Genomic DNA, 25,569 nt, shown 5'->3' with positions numbered 1-25,569 from the left:
CCATGAGAATGTATTCTACAAACAAGCAAGTCTTTTCCACACTGGCTTCAGCTTCTAAAGTAAAAATGAAATTTCTGTATTTATCATAATGATAGATCTGTGTCCTCCCTTTCCACCCGGTTCAACCTGTGGATTATCAGATCCAACTCTGATTCGAGACTGACCATTTCCAAAACACCAGCTCCCCAAGCTCAGACGTCTCTACCCATAATGCCAAACACTGACAGACTAACCTCAGATCAAGTTTTTCCCTCTCCAAAAACACTTCTACTACTGAACCCAGTAACCATACACCAAGGACCCCCAAAGAAAAAGGAAGGAAACAGCCTGCATGACCAAAGGATCAAGAGAACATAACAGTGGAAGGTGGGCAAGAAGGTTGAATGAGAAGGAAAGAAGCAACACAGATCTATCATTATGGTAACTACATACCTTGCAATATCAGATGTTTTTTTCCATCTGGGTTCAACTTGTGGGACACAGTCCCCAGCCATGTTATGCCCTAGGAGAGAACACTCCACAACAGACTGGAACCAAAGTAAGCTATAAACCGCGACTGAATATCCAACTTGTACTGCAACAAAAAGGTATGAGAACACACCCAAGTAGCAGCAACAGCACAAATGTTATCCATAACTGCTCTTGAGAGGAAAGCCACAGATGTACCCATGGCTCTAGCAGAATGAGCCTTTAGCTTGCAAGGCAAATCCTTCCCTTTCAATTAATGCAAACAGATAGCCACTTAGAGTAGGCTTAGATAATGGTTTTCCCAACCCGGCTTTAGAGAAAGAGACAAAACTGGCTGGACTTTTTGAAGGGCTTGGTCTTATTCAGATAAAATTTCAGTTGCTTATGAACATTTAGACAATGAAGCAAATAATCTCCATTATTAGAAAATTTAGGGAAGAACACCTGTAAGTGGATGGCCTGATTTAAATTGTTCGCCTTTGCCATCTTAGTCAAAAAAGCAAGAACCGTTCTGAGAGACAACCTGCCTTTACGAAAGACCAGGTAGGGAAGTGTCAAGAATACAGCATGCAGTTCTAATACCCGTCTGACTGAGGTAACAGCCATTAAAAATGGAATCTTTCCAAGAGAACAGTTTCCAGGAAACCATTACTGACAGTTCAAAAAAGATGTCCAGCAAGCACTTGAAGCATTAAGGATAGATCCCAAGGAGGAACAGCATCCTGGACAGGAGGGCGCAAAAAAAAATTCCCTTGAGAAAGGCCTTTGAAATCTTTAAAGCCGCTGCTGGTGTGTCATCTCTACCAATGTGAAATTTTAAAATTGCTACCAATTGCACCTTAACAGCAGAATAACTAGATCCTTAATTAAGTCAGCAAGAAAATCAAGGCTAGCCTCCAACAGTGCTAAAAAGGAGGTCTAGACCCCATAAGCCCAGTGGGTGAAACCTGTCCGCTTGCTGGCAGAGACCCTGTGAGTAGTCAGGTAACAAGAGAAGGACAAAATGTGGACTATTTTATCTGAAAGCTTGGAATCCTTGGCCATCAAGGGAATTAGAGGAACCATCTGGGTAACTTGAGCATATAAAGACTGGGTGGGTCCAAGCCTGCCAGATGAAAAATCAGATCCTGAATGGGATCCAGAACCCAGGCAGAGTACTTCTGGAGAGGTCAAAGAAAGGAAAACCACATCAGCTGGTGTCAGAAAGGAGCAATAAGGATGTCAGTCACTCTGCAATGGGCAGCCTTCGGGGGAACTTTATATTATAAATAAAGTTAGAAAATACACAGATAGGAGATCAAGGGGCCAAACATACAGAACAGCATCCCTGAGTGACTGTCCCTGTGGGGGAACTAAAGCATAACAACCGCTGCATTTATGTGGTTTGGTGAGGCAAACAGATTCCAACACAGACTGGGCCAGCTCAGAAAAATCTGAGCAACAATCCTAGGATTTAGGGACCTTTCCTGAGGAAGAAGAATGCTCCTGCTCAGACTGTCTGCTCAAGTGTTTGACTTCCCGGGATGTGCGCTGCTACTAGAAATCATTGAGACAAAATCATCCATTGCCAGACCCTCATGGACCCCTATAAAGAGGGTAAGATGGGGTTTCACCCTGTCTGTTCAGATACCAGACAACAGACATACTGTCATCTGAACCAAGATCATACCCTTGGGGTGAAAGTCCTGAAAGGCCAGGAGGACCGCCTTCATCTCCAAGAGGTTGATGTGAAGACTGGCCTCAGTTATCGACCAGGTCCCCTAGACTGTCCTCCCTTTGAAATATCCCACTTCCACACCAGAAAGGAGGCATCTCTTGTGACCATACTCTGGAGGAACAACAAAGTACAGTTTTGTACCTACCATAAATGTAGATGTTCGAAGATCCACATTGCTGCAGTCATAACCTGTGGGTAGTCCGCTGTCCTCGGTCGGCCCGAATACCAAAGTGTTAGGCTGGCGTCGGTCATGGTCGCTCAGATCTGACGTGAGTACGCCGTGTATTAAAGCGCATGACCGACGTCATATCCTCAGTCTTTCTTGCCCCAGATGTCAGAAGGCCCTAAAAAGAAAGGCCATAGCCAAAAAACAGAAAACCTCCAAAACCCATGTATAAACAATATTTACAACCCAAATCACACAACCACTCCAAACTACAGAGGGGAAGGATGGAGGGTAAATTGGACTGCAGCAATGTGGATCTTCGAACATCTACATTTATGGTAGGTACAAAACTGTACTATGTTCTTCATCTCACATTGCTGCAGTCATAACCTGTGGGTAGAATCCCAAAGCAAAGGTAAAGGGAGGTTGGCAAAATCATAAAGCATTGGGAGCTGCTAACATGCCCTGTAAAACTGCAGTGGCAAACCCAGCCCTAGATTTGGAATAAAGAGGGAGATGGTAATGCTTAGAAAAAGTGTGCACTGAACTCCAAGTAGCTGCTTCCAAAATATCTTTAGTAGCTACACCCCTTAAAAAAGCAGTAGAAGTGGCAGTAGCCCTAGTGGAATGAGGTCTAATTCCAGCCGGAATCTCCTTACCATGATGAGAATAACAAAAAGCAATACAATGGCCAATCCACTTAGAAATAGTTTGTTTTGAAACAGGTTTCCCCTGAGAGCCCAAAGCAAAAGAAACAAATAACTGTTGAGACTGTCTGAACCCTTTAGTTCTGCTCAAATAATAACGCAACAGCCTGTGAATATCTAAAGTGTGCAAAATTTTCTCCCCTTTATTTTGGGGATCAGCATAAAATGTAGGCAAATGAATAGATTGGTTCAAGGCCACATTTGAAACCACTTTAGGCATAAAAGTAGGGTTAGTACGCATGGATACCCTATCCTTATGGAAAATCAGGAAGGGCTCAACTGCCATTAGAGCCTGTAATTCAGATACCCTTCTAGCAGACGTAATGGCCAACAAAAAAGCAGTCTTCCAAGACAAAAACTTCAACTCAGATGTAGCTGCAGGTTCAAAAGGAGGTAAAGTGAGTTTTTCCAACACAAAATTGAGATCCCAGGAAGGAGTAGGAGCTCTACGTGGGGGTCTTATGTTCTTTGCCCCTCTAAGAAATTGCTTAAACAAAGGATGAGAGAATAATGGCGGGTCACAGTCATAGTGAGCAGAAATGGCTGCAGCATGAACTTTTACAGAGGAGAAAGACAAACCCTTGTCTAATAATTCTGTAAGATACTGAAGAGAAACACTCAAATTAGGCCCTGAAACATCAAAGCTCTTTGCTTTGCTCCAAATAAAAAATCTCCTCCATTTATCAGCATAAACTTTCCTTGTACTAGGCCTTCTGGCCTCCAAAATGACATTCAAAACTTGCTGAGGAAGCTGCGACCCTCCAGGTGCTAGTACAGAATATGCCAGGCTGTCAGATGCAGGGACTGTATCCTGATATTGAGGAAATGATTGCCTGCCTGGGACAAAAGGTGTGGAATTGATGGCAAAGGCCAAGGGGGCTCCCGTACTAGACTCCTCAGCAGAGGGTACCAATGCTGCCGTGGCCAATTTGGAGCTATTAGAATCATGGAGGGCTTGTCCTGTCTGACCTTCAAGAGCACCTTGGGAAGGAGAGGCAGAGGAGGAAAGGCATAGACGTGAAGATTGTTCCAACTGAATGATAGAGCATCCACTTTTCAAGCTTTTGGATGAAACATTTTTGTGCAAAACTTTGGCAACTGGAAATTTAGTGGAGAAGCGAACAGATCTATGTCTGGAGTCCCCCAAATCACTGTCAACTGTTGAAATACATGAGGATCCAACTTCCACTCGTGGGGATCCACCATCTGTCTGCTCAAAACATCCGCTAAGGAGTTCTGTGCTCCTGGCAGAAACCTTACCTGAAGAGTGAGGTGCAAACTGAGAGCAGTCTCCCACAAAATCATAGCTTGCCTGCAAAGAGGGTACGAATGGGTTCCCCCTTGCTTGTTGATGTACCACATGACAGTTGTGTTGTCTGTTTGAATCAACACTTGTCCTGGGTGAAGTAGATCCTTGAAAGCCATCAATGCAAATTGGACTGCTAACATCTCCTTCAAGTTGATATGCAAATGTTGACGTCTGGCAGGCCACGTGTCTTGAACCCATTTTCCATTGAGGTGTGCTCCCCAAGCCTTGTCTGAGGCATCTGTCATTAAGATCTGACTCGCCTCTGGTCGGGTCACAGAGAGTCCCTTGTTTAGGTGACATTCCTGAGCCCACCACAAAAATTCCTTTTGAATGCAAGGTATTATCTGAATGACAGTGTCCAAATCGTGGCAGTGTTGAGTCCATACACTTTTGAGATACCATTGTAGCTTCCTCATATGCAGTTTGGCATTGGGAAGCACCAGAATACAAGATGCCATGAACCCCAAGGCTTGAAGGACTGTCCTTGCAGTCAGCCTGGACCGTAGAGACAACTGTTGGAAGTAAAGTGTAAGATTTCTTTGCTTGTCCGGGGTCAAAAAAGCCATCTGAGAGTCTGTATTCAGTCTCACACCCAGAAAGCACATTTCCTGAGAGGGTACTAGACTGGACTTTGTTTCGTTCACAGAATACCCCAGGCACCTTAACACTGCCATAACATACTGTAGATGGTGAAGTAGCTTGTCTTTGTCTTGAGCAAGAATCAGGCAATCGTCCAAATAAGGATAAATTTGTATTCCTCTTAACCTTAAGAAGGCTATCACTGGAGCCAGAACCTTTGTGAACACCCTGGGCGCAGTAGATAAGCCAAAGGGCAATGCAGAGAACTGATAATGTAAAGTCCCAGCCAAACGCAGGAATCTCCTGCAACTGGGCCTGATAGGAATATGAAGATAAGCCTCTTTGAGATCCAGAGTTACCATCCAGTGATCTTTGCCCAACAGAGGGAGAAGTTGTTGCAAAGTCAACATTTTGAATTTTGGAATGTCCAGGTAGGTGTTGAGGATAGATAAATCCAAAATTGGCCTCCAAGTGTTTCCTTTCTTTGGTACAAGAAACAGGCGAGAATAAAATCCTAGGCCCACTTCTGACAGAGGGACCTGCTGTATAGCCCCCATTTGAAGAAGTAAAGAAATCTGTTTGTGAGCCTCTACCCTTTGCTGAGGTGGAACGTCTGGCATGCCTGTGAAAGGAGGCAATGTGTGGAAATAAAACTTGTAGCCTCGATCTATAATGTCTAACACCCATTTGTCCTGGGTGACTAAAAGCCAATTTTGTCTGAAAAGTGCCAACTTTCCTCCCAGAGGAGCTGCCAGACAGGAAGGATCTGGCAGCTGAAGATGCAGGTCATTGGGTCTGTTTACGAAAGGACTGGCCCCTGCCCTCACCTGTAGATTGTGCAGGGGAACTCCACGTTCTAGGCCTGAAAGAACCCTGAGCTCTGCCCCTACCACGTCTAGATCTTCCCCTAGACTGTAAATCAGAAGAAGGGTAAGCCCATCCCTTAAGTAGGCCAATTTCTGCTAAACCTAGGGGGCTGCACCTGCAAAAAATCCTTAACAGTCTGCATAGACTTAGCTTTGTCTTACATTTTCTTCAAGACAGACTCCACAGGAGAACCAAACAAAACTTCAGATTGAAGAGGAGCATCCAAAATTCGAGCTTTAACATGCTCTGACAAGTTCTGATCCTTAAGCCAGGCGTGCCTACGAATAACTGATCCAGTGGCAGCTACCCTGGAAGAAGCCTGTAAAGCATCGAAACCACATTGCAAAGAATGCTTACCCACCTGATCAGAGGCATGAACCAAACCCTGTAATTCCTTACACTCTATGCCCTCTGCCAAAGCATCTACCTTAGACTTTAACTGAGTAAGAAGAAAATTCTGGTACTTCAACATATGAAACTGGCAATTCAAAGCCCTCATTGCTAGAGTGGAAGAGGTATACACTTTTTTACCCCACCTATCCAAAGCTCTAGAATCTTTATCCATAGGAACTGGATTCTTTACAACAGAAGCCTTGACACCCTTAGGACCCTGGCTAATAGTTTCTGGGTCAGCCCTAGGGCTCTTATACAGATATTTATGAGCCTCTGGCACTCTGTAATACCTATCTGGTTTAACCGGTGCAGGAGGCAAAGAGTCTGGATTAAGGGAAGCCTCAGAGAAAACATCCTGAACAACATCCAAAACAGGAGGTATAGCCAAGGGCCTATGTTGTGGTAAAAACAAAAATTCCCTAAGCCTCTTTCGGGAATCTGAGAAATCCTGACCTTCCCATTTAAAATGCTCCCTCATAGAATGCAGGGTTTCTGAAAAAGAAAAATCCTCTGGAGGGGAAGCAGAAGGACTAGAATCCTCTGCGTCTCAATCAGAATAAGGAGAAAAATCCTGAATGTCTTCAGCCGAAGACTCTGAGTAATCTGAAGAATGTTCCAAACCTTCCACCCCTGGCTCCACCCTAGGCCTCTTATCTGGGGGGGCATAGAACCTCTGATTAAGGAAATCAAATCTTCTGCCATTTTAAGCATGTGTTTTTTAGGTACAGAACCTGCAGAACTAGGACTGACACCAGAGGAAGACAAACCAGGCCTGACCTTGGAAGGTACCTTAGAGACAGAAGGGGAAGGCCTAACCACCTTATGCAAAGAAGGGAGTACAGCAACCTGAGAAGCTCCCTCAGCCTGACCCGACTCCTGAGAGGCCACATCTTGCAAAATTAACAGCTCCCCCTGAGATTCAGCTGAAACCTCGGCTGGATCCACAGATTCCACCGCAGTTTCTAAAGAACCGGCGTCCGGAACGGACGACTCATCCTGCTTGGACTTTAACGATTTTTCTTTGCGCTTCTTAGCGGTAGCGGGCGTCGGAGGATCAGACGGCATACTGTAATTACACCGCTTACCGAAGACAAGCCTAGCGCAATCTAACCTACGTTTAATGGTGCGCTTATTAAATCTAGCACAAAAGCGACACCCGACTACGTCGTGCTCAGGCCCCAAACAAGGAATACAGAAAGAGTGGTAATCCCTATGAGGTATCTATTTCCCACAAGAAATACAATTATTCACTTTTTCTGACATCCGGATTTAACTGAGGCAAGAAAAGACAAAAATATTCCCCAACGGGGTACTTAGCCCAACTTGGTTCCGGTCTGAAACTCAGAATACGAAAATTTCAGAACGCCGAACGGCACTTGCAAACGCTGCTTCTGCTTCGGACCATGCGGCAAGAAAGACTGAGGATATGATGTCGGTCATGCGCTTTAATACCACGGCGTACTCACGTCAGATCTGAGCGACCATGACAGACGCCAGCCTAACACTTTGGTATTCGGGCCGACCGAGGACAGCGGACTACCCACAGGTTATGACTGCAGCAATGTGAGATGAAGAACATCAAAAGATTTCCTGGCTGGTACCAGAGGAGACACCCAACTACCACTTGATTAGACTCCGGCAGATTTATGTCAATATCAAGGGAAAATCCATAAGATGAGTCTAGAAGGACCACTGTGTCACTAGCCTCCCCTGCAGAAGCCTCATATGGTAACTTGCCAGGGGAACTACACAGACTGCCGCTGCCATTTGACCTAAAAGTTTGAGAACCACGGACACCAAAGGTTTCCTGTAAGACAGCAAGGAGGTGGCCTAAGGCGAAAGGTAGATACTCTGAGTGCTGGAAGCTTTGCAATCAGAGACCACGTTCAAATGGGGGAAGGTAGCAAACACACATCAAAGGTTGACAGCACCTTTCCTTGTCAAGGTGTCTAACTTTACACCAGAAGGGTGATGAGCCACTGTAAGGGGCATTAAAGGATGCCTCAAAACAATCTGCAATGATACACAATCTCAACCAAGCATAGTGACTCTATGGCGATGCTCATGCTCATAGCCCGGAACAGGACACTGGCTGCATTAGAAAGCAGACACATGGACATGCTGGCAACAGGCTGCAATTTGCACATCTAAGTCTCTAAAGCCTTTTGAGACTCTGGAGTCTCTTGTTCTAATCACATTTGACACCTCAGACATGCTGTCCTGCAGACGTCTCGTAAAGTGGACAAGGTAATTTAATTAATTCTCTCAGCACAAATGTCCCTGACATGTAGAAGCACTTCCCCGACTGGTCCCATACTCTAGATTTCCTATTAGGGGTGGACCAATGAACTCTCTTCCGAGACGTCCTTTCAGGTGGCTGCCACCACCAGAATAGCAGCAGCAGGACCCTTACTCCACTGTTGACAATCCTTTGGAGGGGGCCAGAATTTTTTCAGACTTCTTGGGGATTGGCTTCACTGTATTTGGTTCTCTCCTGGGCCTTTGAGAAACCAAATCAAAGATTGTGTCCAGAGGGAGAACCACCCAGGATATGGATGGGCCCACCCAAAAAGCCTACAGAAACTCAGATTCCTTTGGAGATGGGGCTCCAGCAGTCCAACCTCTGCACTGGGAAAGCAGCTCCATAAAGAGGTATCCTCATGAGGCAATTTAGGGGATCCTCTCTCTCCTTCTTTGAAGTTGGTATCTTCAGTAAGGGATTCCTCTGGGGAAACCAGGTGCTTCCTCTTGTACCCCCCTCTTGCCAAAACCTTCCTGTCCACAATACTTGGGGGGGGGGGATAGTGGAACAGGGTGAGGAACTTGGATACAGGACAGCCTGGAGGCCAGTTGATGAGGGCTGTCCTGAAGCAGGCTGATGCGAGTCCACAGACTCAGATAACAATGGGAGAGGGATGGTGGTTGGCACCAAAGCTCAAAAGCAGAAACTGAAGCTAGTTGCCCGGAACCACCACCCCTGAAATCCGAAGACTCCGACGACATGCTAGACTCTGGTGCACCTTCTGCTTGCCCCAATATAAACTGGAGCCAAGCTGTTGAAAGCCAAAGCGCCGAGTGAAAGAGATGATTTAAAGATCTGGACCAGACCTAGCAGCCCCAGCCCCAAGCACTGGCTCAGAGGTCTGTTTGTCTCAGAGACAGCCTAAGTTGATAAGGCCAAGGCAGAAATGGGAGCCAAAATCGAAGATGTTGAATCCGACCCCACAGGAGGTAAGGCAACCAAGCTCCAGAAACCATGGAGCCATTAGGCCTGAGACAGGAAACAAGTTCAAATGAACCAAATCCTCAAGTTGGGGACAGAAGGCTGGAGAGAGATTAGATCTAATTGCATTTCAGCTTGCAAAAAGGATCACATCAGCTGCTCCAATTCAGCAGGTCTCAAACTCAGAACCAATCGGACTGGCCAAAAAGAGGAAGCTACCGAGGGGAGCATAGAAGCTCACTTGCTTGTAGAAGGCTCCAAAGACTGGGCCTGAACCAGAGAGGCTCGAATCTGAGGCACAGGCAGAGAAGACTCTAGACAGAACTCTTTTGGGAGTAGAGGGAGAGAAAAGTGACTGAATTCTGCTCAAGGGAACACCCACGACAAAAAAAAAAAAAAAGGTTGGGGACACTATGCACCAGGGACGGAGACTTCCCTGCAGTTGACAACATGGGAGAACGGTTCTGAAATATCAGATCCGAAAGAGGCACACAGACAGAGGGGCTGAAGACAGAATAGTTGTGTAAAATCTTACCATTAACATAGATATCCTTCTCTTCTATTCTGCAGTATTCTTAACATGAGGGATTCAATGCCAAAGGCAGTCCCGGCATTCGGCCAGTATACAAAAGACTAACCACTGCAAGGTATGTAGGACGTTGCACATAGGCCAGCACCCGGCATAGGCCATAAAAGTGCCATCCGCATGTACCATCCTCAGAATTGAATGCCCCAGCAAGAACACCAGCCTAAGGAACAAAGGAGGTAAGCATACATCTAAAGAAAAAGACAAAAAATGGGTGGTAGGTGGGAGGGCTACAATACTGCAACACAGAAAAGAAGGGCATCTATGGTTATGGTAAGATTTTACAGAACTGTTCTATGTCCATCTATTCTTATGTTGAAGTATTCTTAGCACGAGGGATAGTACACCAAAGCTCACGAAGAAGGAAGGGAAGAGCAAAGGTGCTTTCTAAAAAGCCATGGAGAATGGTGAAGGTATGATGAGAAGACCAGGAAGCTGTTTAGTATCCAAACCTTTGGAAAAAAGCACCTGAAGAAGCCACAGTTCTCACAGAATAAGACTTAACAGGAAAAGCTCTTACCACGAGAAAAGGAAACAGCCTTAGATAACCAAGTAGAAATAGTCTCCTTAGAAGCAGGCATATCCAGAGCCCTGGGATAAAAAGAAACAAAAACCTTATCAGATCTCCTGATAGCCTTAGTTTTCTCCAAGTAAAATCTGAGTCGTCTATGCAATCCAAGGTGATTGTGGAGAGGGGAAAAAGTGGGCAAATGAATAGGTTTGTTACAACCTTCAGCATAATAGAAGGGTTAGCATGCAAGGAAACGCTATCCCTATGGAAAACCAGGAAAGGGGAGAAGCCATCAAGGCTTGAAGTTTGGACACAATCCTGGCTGAAGTGATGGCTAATAACAGTGTTCCAAGTAGTGTTGCAGGAAAGCTGTAGCTAAAGGTTCAAATGGAGCCACAGTGTGTTTTCCTAAGACAAAATTGAGGTCCAAACGAGGAGGTACAGGCCTTCCTGGGAGGTCTGATGTGAAGGATGGCTTTAAGGAAGAGTTTAACCTCCAATTTAGAGGCCAAAGGAGGAGACAAAGGTAGACAAGCAGAAATGACTGATAGATGAGCTTTCACAGAGGAATAAGCCAACCCAGCCTTCAGCAGCTCACACAAGCAAGATAGAAAGTACAGTTGTGTACACTTACCATAAATGTAGATGTTCGAGTATATTCACTGTTGCAGTCATTACATTTGGGTAATCTGCTGGCAGGTTGCTCGCAGTCGGCCTGATAAAGTCTTGGATCCTGCGTCGGTCGCTGTCCCTTCTTCCATAAAGTCAGGGGTATAAAACATGCAGCCAACACCATTACATCAATTTTTCTTGCCCCAGATGTCAGGTGCCCCCCTAATGGGGAGCAAATAAAATTAAAAACACAAAATTATACCTCCAACCAAAAGCAAATACACCAAAAAGGCTTTTAAGCATAGTAAAGGAAAGTAGATGTATAGCCAGAGAAAAGTAGGGGGGTGGAGGGAGGGTAACCAGGACTGCAACAGTGAATACACTCGAACATCTACATTTATGGTAAGTGTACACAACTGTACTATGTTCTTCATGTTTCACTGTTGCAGTCATTACATTTGGGTAGATTTCCAAAGCTATGGTTGGGAGGAGGAGTTTATACAGCATTAAGGCCAGCTATAAGGCCCTGCAAGACAGCAGTGGTAAAGCCAGCTCTGGATTTAGAGAAAATTGGTAAATGATAATGCTTGGTGAAAGTATGTACATAACTCCAGGTAGCAGCTTCTATAACATCCCCGGTAGGAACACCTCTGAGAAAGGCTGCAGAAGTAGATCCAGCCCTGGTGGAGTGAGATCTGATCTGCTGGGGGATAGGTTTTCCATGGTGCTTATAGCAGAAATTAATGCAATGGCTTATCCATTTAGAAATGGTTTGTTTTGAAATAGCCTTCCCCTCTGCCCCTGCAGCAAATGCTACCAGCAATTGTTCAGATTTTCTTCGAGATTTAGTCCTGTCCAAGTAGAATCTAAGTTGTCTGTACACATCCAAGGAACGCAGAATCCGTTCCCCTTTGTTCTGTGGATTGGGAAAGAAGGTTGGCAAATGAATGGACTGATTAAGAGCCACACTGGAAACCAACTTGGGCACGAAGGATGAGAGGTCCTGAGAGATACCCTGTCTGCATGAATGATGATGAAAGGCTCCACTGCCATAAGGGCCTGTAATTCAGATATCCTTCTAGCTGAAGTGATTGCTAAAAGGAAGGCTGTTTTCCAAGAAAGAAATTTTATGTCTGCAGTAGCAGCTGGCTTGAAAGGAGGTAGAGTGAGCTTCTCCAAAACAAAGTTAAGGTCCCAGACAGGGGTAAGAGCTCTCCTGGGTGGTCTCACGTTCTTTGCCCCTATGAGATACTGCTTGAGCAGGGGATGAGAGAAGAGGGGTGGTTCTGTGTTATAGTGAGCTAAAATAGCTGAGGCGTGGATTTTAATAGAGGAAAAAGACAGGCCCTTGTGAAGAATCTTAGTTAAGTATTGCAAAATCTGAGGTAAATTGGGCGCTGCTTTGCTCATCCCTAAAGATTAGTTCCAGGCACAGAATCTTTTCCATTTGTCAGAATAAAATTTTCTAGTACTAGGTCTTCTCGCCTCCAAGATGACATCCATCACAGGTTTGCTGAGGGATGATAAGGGTGAATTTAAGTGATTAGCCAGGCTGCAAGGTTCAATGTTGGAAGCTGAGGGTGCAGAATTTGGTTCTCCTGCTGAGACAGCAGGGAAGGGGTCTGAGGCAGGTGCCATGGAGATATTTGCGACACACTGCACAGGAGTGGGTACCAGTCTTGGCGCGGCCAGTCTGGAGCAATCAAAATCATTTTTGGTCTGTCTTGTTTGACTTTTAGCAGAACTTTGGAGAGCAGAGGCAGAGGCAGAGGGGGAAAGGCGTAGACTGATGGGTTTTTCCAGCTGAAGGACAGAGCATCAACTTTCCAGGCTTGTTTGTGGGGAGTCCTTGTGCAAAACTTGTCCAACTGGTAGTTCTGGGGGGAGGCAAATAGATCTATGTCTGGGCTCCCCCATTTGCTTGTCAACATGTTGAAAGTCTGTGGTTCCAGTTTCCACTTGTGTGGGTCCATGAGTTTTCTGCTTAGTCTGTCTGCCAGTGTATTCAATTTTCCTGGCAGGAATTGAGTTTGTAGGTGCACTTGGTAGCTCAAGGCTGTGTTCCACAATACCATGGCTAGTCTGCAGAGGGGGTAGGAATGTGTTCACCCCTGCTTGTTTATGTACCACATAACCGTAGTGTTGTCCGTCTTTACCATTAGTTGTCCTGGAAAAATGTAGTCCTTGAAGGCTGTCAGAGCATTCTGTACAGCTAACATTTTTTTTTGATTGATATGTAGGTGCATTTGATTTGGGTTCCATTTGCCCTGAATGCACTTCCATGCCAGGTGAGCCCCCCATGCATAGTCTGATGCATCTGTAGTTGGGGTTTGGGCAGCAGGGGGTAGTGTGAATATCAGTCCCTCGATTTGGTGGCAGGCCCCTGCCCACCATAGGAACTCCAGGCGTAGGCAAGGTATGACAGGAATCATTGTTTCCAGGCTGTGACAATGTTGACTCCATAGACTTTTTAAGTACCACTGTAGTTTCCTCATATGCAGTCTTGCATATGGAATTAGAAGAATGCAGGAGGCCATGAACCCCAAGGCTTGCAGTATTTGTCTTGCAGATAACAGGGTTTTTATGACCACTTGTTTGAAGTAAGTTACCAAATGAATTTGCTTCTCTGGCATGAGGAAAGCCATCTGGGCAGTTGTATTCACGCTTGCACCCAGGAATGTAATCTGTTGAGAGGGTACCGGTTGTGATTTCTTTTCGTTTATGGTGTACCCCAGACAAGTTAGAACCCTTTTTACAAACACAAGATGATTTAGAAGTATGCCCTGGTTTTCTGCCTGAATTAGACAATCGTCCAGGTATGGATATATTTGAATATTTCTTTGCCTGCAAAATGCAATAACTGGAGCCAGGCACTTTGTGAATACCCTGGGTGCAGGAGACAAGCCAAAGGGCTGTGCAGAGAACTGATAATGCAAGTAGCCTGCTTTGAAGCACAGGTATCTTCTGCAAGATTCCCTGATTGGGATGTGCAGGTATGCTTCTTTTAAATCTAGAGTTGCCAACCAGGCATCTTTACCTAGCATAGGAAGTAACTGGTGAAGAGTTAGCATCTTGAATTTTGGAATCTCCAGAAAGGTGCTTAGAGTAGACAGGTCCAGAAAAAGCCTAGAATAGAAACCTTGTCCCTTTTCCTCTTCTGGTACCTGCTGAATAGCCCCCATGTTTAAGAGGGGAAGTACTTGTTTTTGAGCCTCTACCCACTGATTTGGGGGTAGGTTTGGCCACCCGTATGGTGTTGGCAACATGTGGAAATGAAATCTGTATCCCTGGGACACTATATTTAAAACCCATTTGTCCCGGGTTATGAGTTCTCAGTTCTTTGCATGAAGAGCAATCCCCCCCCAAAGGGGTGGTTAAAAGGTAAGTGCTTGGTAATTTTAAAAGGAAGTCATTGAGACTGTTTATCATTGGGTGGTGTCTTGTTACTTCCAGATTTGGAAGTGGAGGCCCCCCACTGTTTAGTTCTGAGAGTCCCCTGGGACTGAAACCTGGGGTTTTTAGTGTGTCTGGGTTTGGCTTGAGAGGATCTGGAAGGAGCTGGAAAAAAACAATTCTTAATAGGCCAGTGCCTACAAAATCTTGGAGGTTGCACTTGTAAGAAATCTTTAACAGTTTGCATACATTTAGCTTCATCTTCCATCTTTTTTAGAACTTCTTCAGCCTTACTGCCAAACAGGCGGTCCTGATTTAAAGGAGCATCCAAAAATTTAGCTTTAACTTGATCAGGCAAAGATTGCTCCTTAAGCCAAGCATGCCTTCTAAGCACAGACCCAGTAACAGCAGCCCCGCAGGAGGCCTCTAAAGAATCAAAACCACCTTGCAAAGTATGTTTTCCAACTTGTTCAGCAGAATGCATTAAATCCTGTAAATCTTTATTTTCCACACAGTCAGGAATCAACATCATTTTCTGTTTAAGCAGTCCAATAATATGCTGTTGATATTTTAACATACGAAATTGGCAGTTTAAAGCTCTGATTGCCAAGGTTGCAGAAGTATAAACCTTTTTACCCCATCTATCCAGAGCCCTGGAGTCTCTATCAGAAGGGGTAGGATTTCTAGCAGTACCAGGCCCCTGAGACATGGTTTCTGGATCTGCAAGAGGATTTTTGAAAATGAACTTGTGGGGCTCAGGAACTCTGTAGTCTCTGTCAGGTTTACTAGGAGCCAGAGGCAGGGAATCAGGGGCCAAACTGGATTCCGAAAACACATAATCACCAATGTCTAGTACAGGAGGTATAGCCAAAGACGTATGCTGAGGTAGAAGAAGGAAATCCCTAAGCCTCTTTGTTGAATGAGACAATTCCTGACTTTCCCAGTGGAAATACTCCCTTAAAGTATGTAAAGTTTCCCTAAAAGAAAAATCCTCAGGAGGGGAAGCAGAGGGAATGGAATCCTCTGCATCAGAATCCTCATAAGTAGGTATGGACAAATCCAGGTCATTAGAAGAGTCAGAAGAAACAGAATCCTGATCAGAAGATTCATAATCAACCTCAGCCCTAGGTCTCTTGGGGGGGGGGGGGTGACTACCCCTGATTAGAGTAATTAGATCTTCAGCCATTTTGATCATTTGTTTTTTAGGCATAGGGGCCTGAACATGTGGCCTGGGCATCGTTTTTTTAGACATAGATCGAGATTTAGGCCTTAGTAACGAAGGCGGTGTTGATTTAATATGCAAGTCTGTAGGTCTGAATACACCCTCAGATGCCGGTGCCTGCACAGCGGCTCTGGACCCATCCAAGGTAGAGACATCCGCGGGTTCCACAGATGAAGCATCTCGCGGCATATCAGACTTCGAATGGGTCTCAGTAGAGGCCTGTGAATCAGAAGTAGCGGGTATCAGGGGCTGCGAAAGCGCCTCACTGAGTACCGGCAAACTGGCGACTGGCTTAGGAGAAGCGGCGGCGGTTTTGGACCTCGGCGGCATATCTCTCTTTATCTTTGCGTTTTTTCGGAATCCCGGCAGTTGGATGGCTAACCGACGACATTTCTGGATAATTAAACCGTGAACTGAAATATTTAGAGGTAAAAATGTACCGATGAGGGATGGTGCACTGATTAAATAAAGCATAAAACCGACAGCAAGGTACGTCCTGGTCAGGGCCTAGGCAAGGAATACAATACAAGTGAAAATCTTTGAGGTATTTGCTTTTCACAAGTAATGCAATTATTAACTTTTACTGACATTGGTAAGGAGCAAGAAAAGTTTCCCCAATGGGGTACTTAGTTTAAGTTGAAGACTTCGGTTCTGAAACTCGAAAACGAAAATTTCAGGAGTATGCCGACCGGCACTTGCGAACTGCTTCTGCTTCGGGCACCGCACAGCAAGAAAGACTGATACAATGGCATTGGCTGCATGTTTTATACCCCTGACGACCTGACGTCATGAAAGAAGGGACAGCAGCCGACGCAGGACCCAAGACTTTGTTAATCTGGCCGACTGAGGGCAACCTGCCAGCAGATTACCCAAATGTAATGACTGCAACAGTGAAGCACGAAGAACATCCAAAAGTACATCCACAGAAAGTGGGTCCAGTTTACGAGAAAGACGCCAGATGGAAATCCTCTTTTATATGGATAAGTAGGATTTCCTAACATTGGGTTTTCTGGCCACCTGCAGAAAGCATGTCATCTGAAAAGAGGTGTCTGAAAGGAATCAGAAGCTTATCATCCACAGTGTCAGATGTAGAGTTGACAGATGTGGGTGTACGAGAGATTCCTTGTCTTGTGTGAGTAGATCCACCCTGTGAGGTAACTTGTGAGGATTGCCTTTGGCTAAATGCAGAAGAGGGAATCAATGCTGCCTTGGCCAAAAGGGAGACGCCAGCAAGATTTTTGGTTTGTCTTGCTGAATCTTCTGCAGAACTTTTTGAATAAGAGGGAAGGGGGGAATGCTCAGAGAAACATCCCCTTCCATGAGAAAGAAAGGGCGTCCACGTTCCACACTAGAGGGACCTGCTCAGAGTGTCTGCCAGTACATTCTGATTGGAGGAGATGTACATTGCCTGAAGGGTGACCTAGTACTGAGTTGCCAGTTCCCATACCATCAGGGCTAGCATGCACACAAGGTATGATTTTATCCCCCTCCCACCATTTATTTACATACTAAAGAACTGTCATTTATTTACATACTAAAGAACTGTGGTGGTGTCTGCAAACAGTTTTAGAGGGCCTGGATGAAAAAGAGAGTGAAAGGTCTGTAGAGCCAATAGCAGGGCTCTCATCTCATGTTTATATGCTCCTTCCTTTGAGAAGGGGAACAAAGGCCTTGAACCTTCCAGGATACAAAGGCTGCCCCCCCCCCCCCCAGAACCCATCTCTGAGGGATCTGAACAATTCCTGAATTGGAAGAGGAGAATGCAGAAGAAGGCCTGGGTTCAGGGAAATATGCTGAATCCATCAACAAACTTCCTTTTCAGACAAGAAAGAGGAGGGACAACACAGTCCAGTGGGTGGGTATGTTGGCTTCAAACTGACTTGAGGTACCACTGAAATTTCCTCATGTGAAGTTTGGCAACATGTACCATCTGGATTCTGCACCTCAAGAAGACGTGGTCTTGTGAAAGGGGTGAGGAAAGATTTTTGGAAATTTATTGTGAAACCCAGTCTTTGTAGAAGGCACATAATGAAACTAAGATTCTGTTGCAAAGTCTCTGGAAGGAGTACCTGGAGCAAGGGATCGTCCAGATATGGAAAGATCTGTACATCCTGGAGTCTGCAATAAGCAATCACAGGAGATAAGCATTTTGTAAACACCTTTGGTGCCTTAGTGAGACCAAAGGACAAAACATAGAACTGAAAATGTGATGAAGCAACAGAAAACTGCAAATATTTCCTGAAAAGTGGGTGAAAGGGAATGTGATGGTAAGCATCAATGATGTCCAGGGAGACCATTAAAGCTTCTGGAAGGATAAGGGGAAACAAGGTAGGCAAGATATGAAAGATCAAGAATGGGTCTCCAATGGCCATCTTTTTTGGAAATCAGAAATATCTTGGAGTAGAAACCTCTTCCTCTTTGCTGTAGTGGAACATGTTGAATGCCTGGTATTCCAATACCTGGAATACCTCTGCAAAAATTGTAGTTGCTCTCAAGGTGGTTGAGGAATACCCATGAAAGTTGTAAAAGTTTCCCACACCATGAAATACCCTTTGCGAATAATGGAAAGGAACCATGAATCTTGAGTAATTTGCTCCTAGACTAGAAGGGACAAAGAAAGACGCACAGAGACAGGAAAGTGGTGGAGAAAAGGTTGGCAATCACAGACTACCTGGCTTGTCTGGAAAATGCTATTTTTGATCAGGAACAGGCTAAGAGGATTTGGAAGCAGCAGTTTCCTAATACCCCTCTTACTTCTGGAAGGAGGAGTGCAAGATTGTTTCCTAACCAAAAGAGTTTTAGATGGGTACTTCCTTTGGAATTTAGGAACCGGAGACTCAAAAAAGTGTTTTTAGGTCCTGTAATTCTTTACCTTTCTTCTGCAAAGACTTAAACAAGTCTGCTGCTCCAGCCCCAAATAAAACCTTATTGTCTAAGGGAGCATCCAGTAATTTAGCCTTAAAGTCATCTGGAAGTGGTTGAAGCCTCAACCAGCAGTACCTCCGCAAAAAAAGAGACAGATGCAGCTGCTCTGGCAGATGCTTCAGCTGCATCAAAACTGCATTTAATGGAATGGCATGCCACCTGGAAGGAATCCCACAGAAGTGATGAAAGCTGTGACTTAATGTCCAACTCCGCAAGGTCAGAAAGAAGCTGAGTACCCTGTGAAAGGACAGCCAAAGCATACTTGGTCACATGAGTTTGGTAAAGGATAGCACGGAAAGCTAGGGTGGCCAAATAAACCGTTTTTCCTAATCTTTCCAGATGGGACATGACTTCTGGCTGTAATTGGGCCCTAAGCAGAAGAGACACTGATCGTGTCTGTCAGAGTATGTGGAATTAATTTTCCACAGTGATATTTGTCCTTTTTGGATGACATGTAATCTCACAGCAAAAAAGCAATAGCAAAATATAAAAGAAAAACCCCAACGGGGCACTTATCTGAAACTCTTGTAACCAACAAACTCCTTGGGCTAGTAGACCGACCAGCACAGATGGCATTTGGACTGGTAGCAGAGAAGTTCTGAGGATGGTATCTGTGGATGTCACTTCTATGTCATACACCGGCTGCTGGCCTATGTGCTACATCCCAAGTATTTTACAATGGTTAGTCTTTTGTACACTGGCCAAATGTCAGGATGCCATTGGCAGTGAATCCCTCATGTTAAGAATACTGCAATATAAGAACAGGACGACAAGTTATCGCAAATGGCACACTGAATGTCTAGGTGCATGGGTCGGAGGTAGTAGATGGATTGTGCGAGTCTTGCAAGGGATATCTGGTCACACACAACAGAGTCTTTAAAACGTTTCTCCAAAGAAAGAACATACATACCTTAACAAGAGAACCAACACTACACACACACACACACACACACACACACACACACACACACACACACACATATACACACACATATACACACACACACACACACACACACTAACCACAACACATAAAAATGTGATTACAGTTGGGAATGCTACAAGATGGGAAAGGTACGCTAATACTATGATCAAACACATCCCCATCTAAACCAAACAAAAATTACCACAAAACACACAAAATATTATTTAAGCTTTCAAGTACAAAGAGTACAGAAGAAAATTGGTACAAATATAAGCTAAACAGCAAGGCAAAGGGTACAAACCCCAACAAAGTTTGAGATCAAGCTACTATCCTAGAAGGCAGCAAACGAGATCTGGGGTTAGTCTGTTGATGTTAGGCATTGTGGATAGTGGAGGCAGAACTTGGGGAGCTGAAGTCTTTTGGAAATGGCTTGTCTCAGATCAGTGTCTAATCCGATAACCCACAGGTTGAACCTACACAGAAAAGACGTGGGATCCACTTTTCCCATGGGGATTTATTTATTTATTTATTTTTGTTTAGTTATATTGGTTTACTGCGGTAGTGCACTGATTTCAATGGACCATTTGCATGCATAGCTCAGGTGAATAATATCACAAAAAAGAACAAGACATATTTACAGATACAAGGATACGCTAAAAAACATACATATTTACAGATGCTAGAATATGCTATGACATTTAGTTCAAGAAGCAGTTTACAATGTCAAAACATGATTGATAAAATATAGTAATGCCTTACTGCTAATCAATTATAAGTATGTATTTACTAACTATACAGATCTGGATCACAGATAATCTTTATCAATAAAAATACTAAATGTAGACAAAGCCCTCATAATTGTCAATTATCAAGTAACCTTACTTTCAACAGACTCTCAGTGTATGTTCAAGGACTAACTGCAGTTCTTGGAACTAAACGAATTTAAGTGTAATTATAAGGAAATACATACGAAGTCTAAAACTTCTGTATTTCAGAGAATTCCCTCCTCCTTGAGGTACAGTGATCTTGTTTGTGTATACAAGTAGTAGATGCAGGGGGCTTGCCTCTTGCAAAAACGTTTTACATGTGTAAAGGTGTATTTTGCATTTCTTCATTATTCTGTGAGGATTGTAAATTAAATTTTTTTGGGAGTTTCATTACTTGCACTATAAAATTTATAACATCCAATGCAGCAACCTTTCAACATCATAACATGAAAAACCTTATGTCTCAGTCAGGATACAGGTACGCACGATATCCTAAAACTGAGGAGCAACAGTAAATACTATGTTGACCATCTGGTATGTCGGATGGACTCTGTAGGACCTGTATGGCAGGGAATACTGAGAATCCAGTTGTAAGGAAGCTGCTACAAATGTGTCCACAAAGTTTCAAAAACAGACAGCACAGTCATTGGCTGAGGTTTCTCCAATCCAAGGAGGTCAAATTATCTATTTTTATTGCCCAGACATTGCTTCTGTTTCCTTCTTAAAATATTCTCTCATCTTTGTGAGGATGTTCCTAAAGGATACATATATCATCCTTTGGGGATTCTGACAAAAGACGTTCCCTTCATCAGATTCATACCCGAAGGAGGGGGGGGGGATGCCAGTTCTATGGCATAATTAGAAGTTATGTACTCACCATAACGTTCCATCTGAGTAGGTGTATTCATTTGTCTGCAACCTGTGGGTTATGGATCCGATATCGGATCCGAACCGGCATGGTTTTCCAGCTATGGATCCAAGCTCTCAGCTCCTCCCCTCACCCATAATGCCCTGCTCTACCCTCATGACCTCAGATCGAGTTTGCCAAAGCAACAATACCCTAAAAAGGGTAACAAAGAATATGCAGGAAACTGAAAGGCCAGGGGATAGGAGGGATGGTTGCAGACAAATGAATACACCTACTCAGATGGAACGTTATGGTGAGTACATAACTTCTAAATCTGAAGTAGGATATTCATTTGTCTGCAACCTGTGGGACAGAGTCCCCAGCTACCTGAATCTTGGGCGCCATCATGGAAGGATATTCGAGCACCGCTGAGCCAAAGGATGCTCTACCCTAGATGCAAGATCCAACTTATAGTGGGAAATAAATGTATGAGATGAAGCCCACGTGGCTGCTGCACAAATATCATCTAGAGGAATCCTAGCCTTGAAGGCTGCCGAGGTAGATACTGACCGGGTTGAATGGGCATGAACACCCCGGTGCGGGCCTTCCTGACGCTTGATAAGCCAATAAAATGCACTGTGAAATCCAGCGGGACAGAGAAACTTTAGAGATTGGCTTGCCCAAATTGAATTTTGCAAAGGAAATAAACAGCTGGTCGGATTGCCTATGACCAGCTGTCCTGTTGAGATAAAATCTAAGTTGCCTGTGAACATCTAGTGAATGTAGCTTATATTCACCTTTGTTTTCATATTTAGGAAGAAAACAGGGAGGTTAATGGATTGATTGATGTTTGCTTCAGAAGCGATTTTAGGAAGGAAGGACGGGTTGGTCCTGAGGGAGACACGGTCCGGATGAAATACCAAGTAAGGAGGTTTAGCTGATAAAGCTTGAAGTTCAGAAACTCTCTTGGCTGATGTAATGGCTACCAAAAGGCTGTCTTGTAGGACAAGAATTTGAGATCCACGTAGCCGCTGGCTCGAAGGAGGAGCGGTCAAGGCCTGTAGGACCAAAGAAAGGTCCCAAGGAGGAACTGCTTGTTTTATAGGGGCCTGAGAAGAAAAGTACCTTTAAGAAATGTCTTACACAATTTGGCTGACATAAGAGGATTAGAATCTTGGCCAATGTGATAGTGAGAAATTGCCGCCAGTTGAACTTTGACTGTGGAACTGCTGGCACCATCGTTAAAGAGAGAGGTTAGAAAGTCAAGCACTACAGGGAGAGGAACCGTGAAGGGATTCAGGCCTTGCCGCCCGCCCACACAGAGAACGTTTCCATTTGCTTCGTAAACCTTTCTAGTGGATGGTTTATGAGCCGCCACCAAAATAGCCTTTACAGGTGAAGAAATACCGAGTCCTTATCAAGAGGGGAACTGGAGCAGCCAAGCGGTCAGCTTCAGGTTGTCCAGGTTCGGAGGAGGAATGCAGGATGGATGGGATATCAGACCGGGATGGGATCTAGAATCCAAGGAGGATTCACCGAGTGAGACCTTAGGAAGGGGAACCAGATCTGTCGAGGCCAGAATGGAGCAATGAGAATCATTCTGCAACCCACCCGAGAGGCTTTCTGAAGAACTTGCAGCATCAGAGGCAAGGGTGGATAGGCATACAGAAGACCGGGTGGCCAAGCATGCACCAGAGCGTCTCTTGGGGTACCTCCGAGAGGAGGTATTAGAGCGAAAAAACTGTCGCACTTGGTGTTTGAGGGAGAAGCAAAAAGATCGCATGAAGGGGTTCCCCACCGTGCGAATATGCGTTCCGCTACTTGACAATTGAGAGACCACTCGTAAGGGGTCAGAATGGTGCGACTGAGCTTGTCCGCTGGGATGTTGGACCGACCCGGAATGTGCGTTGCTATGAGAAAGCGATTGGTGGAGATTGCCCATTCCCAAACTCTCATGGCCTCTCGACAAAGAGGGTAAGACCTTGTTCCCCCTTGCTTGTTGATTGAATCGCAATTGTTCCCAAGGGAAGAAAGTCCTGAAGTGCTAGCAACGCTAAGAGCACTGCTCTCATCTCTAGAACATTGATATGCAGTAAGGTCTCTGAATCGTTCCACGTGCCTTGGACTGTCCGCCCAAAGTGCCCCACCCGAGGCGGGAGGCGTCCGTGGTCACCGTGGCGAGAGGGGGAGAAGCACAAAATGGGCGACCTTTGTGGAGATCCGGGGAGTGGAGCCACCACAAGAGGGACCGCTTGCAAGCCTTGCTGATCGCTATGGGATGATGCATGGGGAGAGCAAGGTATGACCACTGTACTAAGAGCGCCCACTGTAGAATGCATATTGAGCCTGGCAAGAGGAAGAAGTGCTATAGCGAAGCCATGGACCCTAGAGCCCTCAGGACCAACTCCGCTGGAACAGAACTTGAATGGAGAATGGCCCGCACCTGGAGCTGCAGATTTAGAACTCTGTCCGCAGTGAGGAAGGCTCGTAAACTCCTTGTGTCTAGTCTGGCCCCTATGAAATCTAAGAGCTGTGTGGGCCAGGTTGGACTTCTTTGTATTTATTGTGATGCCCAGAAATGGAGCAAGATGGAGAAAGGAGTCTCGCCAAGAGAAGTAGATGCCTTGTTGGGGCGGTAAGAAGCCAGTCGTCCAGGTAGGGAAAGACCTGCACCCCTGAAGCCTCAGGTGGGCCGCTACCACTGCTAGTACTTTGGTGAACACCCTGGGGCTGTGGTGAGACCAAAGGGAAGGACCCGGAACTGGTAGTAACTGGCTCCCAGCCGGAAGCGGAGAAACCTCCTGGAGCGCCTGTCCATCAGGATGTGGTAGTACGCGTCCTTGAGATCTATCGAGCACATCCAGTGATTTTCTCCCAGAAGGGGGAGAATAGATTGCAGAGTGACCATTCGGAATTTTTCTTTGGGGACTGCCAGATTCAAGAGAGAGAGATCTAGGATTGGTCTTAGTTCCCCCGTCTTTTTTGGCACTAAAAAGAATCTGGAGTAGAACCCTGATCCGATCTGGTCTGGGGGAACGGGCTGGATGGCTCTTTTCTTTAGCAGATGGCCAATTTCTGCCAAAGCGGCCTCCCGTTGACCGGGTGGGACGTCTGGGAGGGACTTCAATTTTGGAAGGTGAAGGAAAGGAATGCGATATCCCCTGGATATGATTTGGAGAACCCAGCGGTCCGATGTTATGGACTCCCATGCCGCTAGGTCCCCAAAAAACGTCCCCCGACTGCCTCCAGAGTAGAGCAGTGGGGCAACCTCAGGGTTGCTGGCCGTTCAGAGAAAGGTTCCCTGGACCCGAAGTTTCTGGGAGCCCCTCTGCCTCTAGGGCGGCGTCCTCCCTGTCCTCCTCTGCCACGGAAGGACTGGTTGTCCGGAGCAGGCTGGGACTGCTGCGACTTCCGGAACCACATCTTCTTCTGACCCTTTTGGTTCCTAGAATAGGGCCTCTGGGGTGCAGAGAAGTGGATTCCGACGGCAGACAGCGTCTTCCCGTCCTTCTCGCTCTGGGTCAACGTCTCGCGAACGGTCTTGCCAAACAGAGCAGAACCATCAAAGGCGTTAACGACGCCTTGAAGGGCTCAGAAAAATCGCAGTGACGGAGCCAGGCCTGACGTCTAGTGACCAGTCCTGTCCCCGCAGCTCTAGCGGCGCCCTCCGTTGCATGGGAGAGTAGCCGCATAGAAGTATTCGTAACTGACCTAAGAGTGGCCATACGGGTGGAGTGCAGAACTCTGTCCTCCTCCGAAATGGACTCAGGGGGGGATGCAGCGTATTCCTTAATAAGATCTCGCTGCATCCGAATAACATGTGCCAAATAGTTCAGCGCCCTTACCGAGAAGGTCGCCGAACTGAACATCCGCTTCCCCAAGCGGTCCATCATCCGAGACTCCTTGCTCGGTGGGTGGACTGAGGGACTCTCCTGAGCTAGTTCCCTCTTTGTGGCCGCCGCCATCAACATGGCATCTACAGGAGGCCCCTTACTCCAATGGGTCCGGTCGGATGGCGGACTAAGGATCCTATCCGGTCTTTTGGGAATTGGCTCCACGGTGTCCGGTTCCTTCCACGCCCTGGTGGTAATAAGGTCCACCAGGGGGTCGGCAGGGGGGGACACCCAAGAGGTAGACGGGCCCGTTTCAAATGCCTCCAAGAACACGGACTCGTCCGAGGAAGACTTGGGGCGCGACGACGCCCGCTTATACGGAGCATTTCCATGATGTCTCCAAAGGAGACATCCTCGGGTGACCGTGGGGAGCCTTCCCTTCCTCCAAGTCCGTGTCTTCTGTGAGAGACTCGGGGAGTCAATGTGCCTCCTTTTGCCGTATGCTTGCGAGGGCCTCCT

General features: G+C 45.7%; 1 protein-coding gene across 1 annotated transcript in view; it reads right to left on the bottom strand.

Annotated features, from left to right (window-relative positions):
• SF3A3 (splicing factor 3a subunit 3) overlaps window positions 1-25,569 on the bottom strand; it is a 731,641-nt gene that overhangs the window by 411,196 nt on the left and 294,876 nt on the right. The window lies entirely within an intron of this gene.

Source organism: Protopterus annectens, chromosome 1.part1, assembly GCF_019279795.1.
Source record: "Protopterus annectens isolate FY-2018-M chromosome 1.part1, PAN1.0, whole genome shotgun sequence".
Classification (NCBI taxonomy): Eukaryota; Metazoa; Chordata; order Ceratodontiformes; family Protopteridae; genus Protopterus; species Protopterus annectens.
This window is presented reverse-complemented; position numbering and strand designations above follow the sequence as displayed.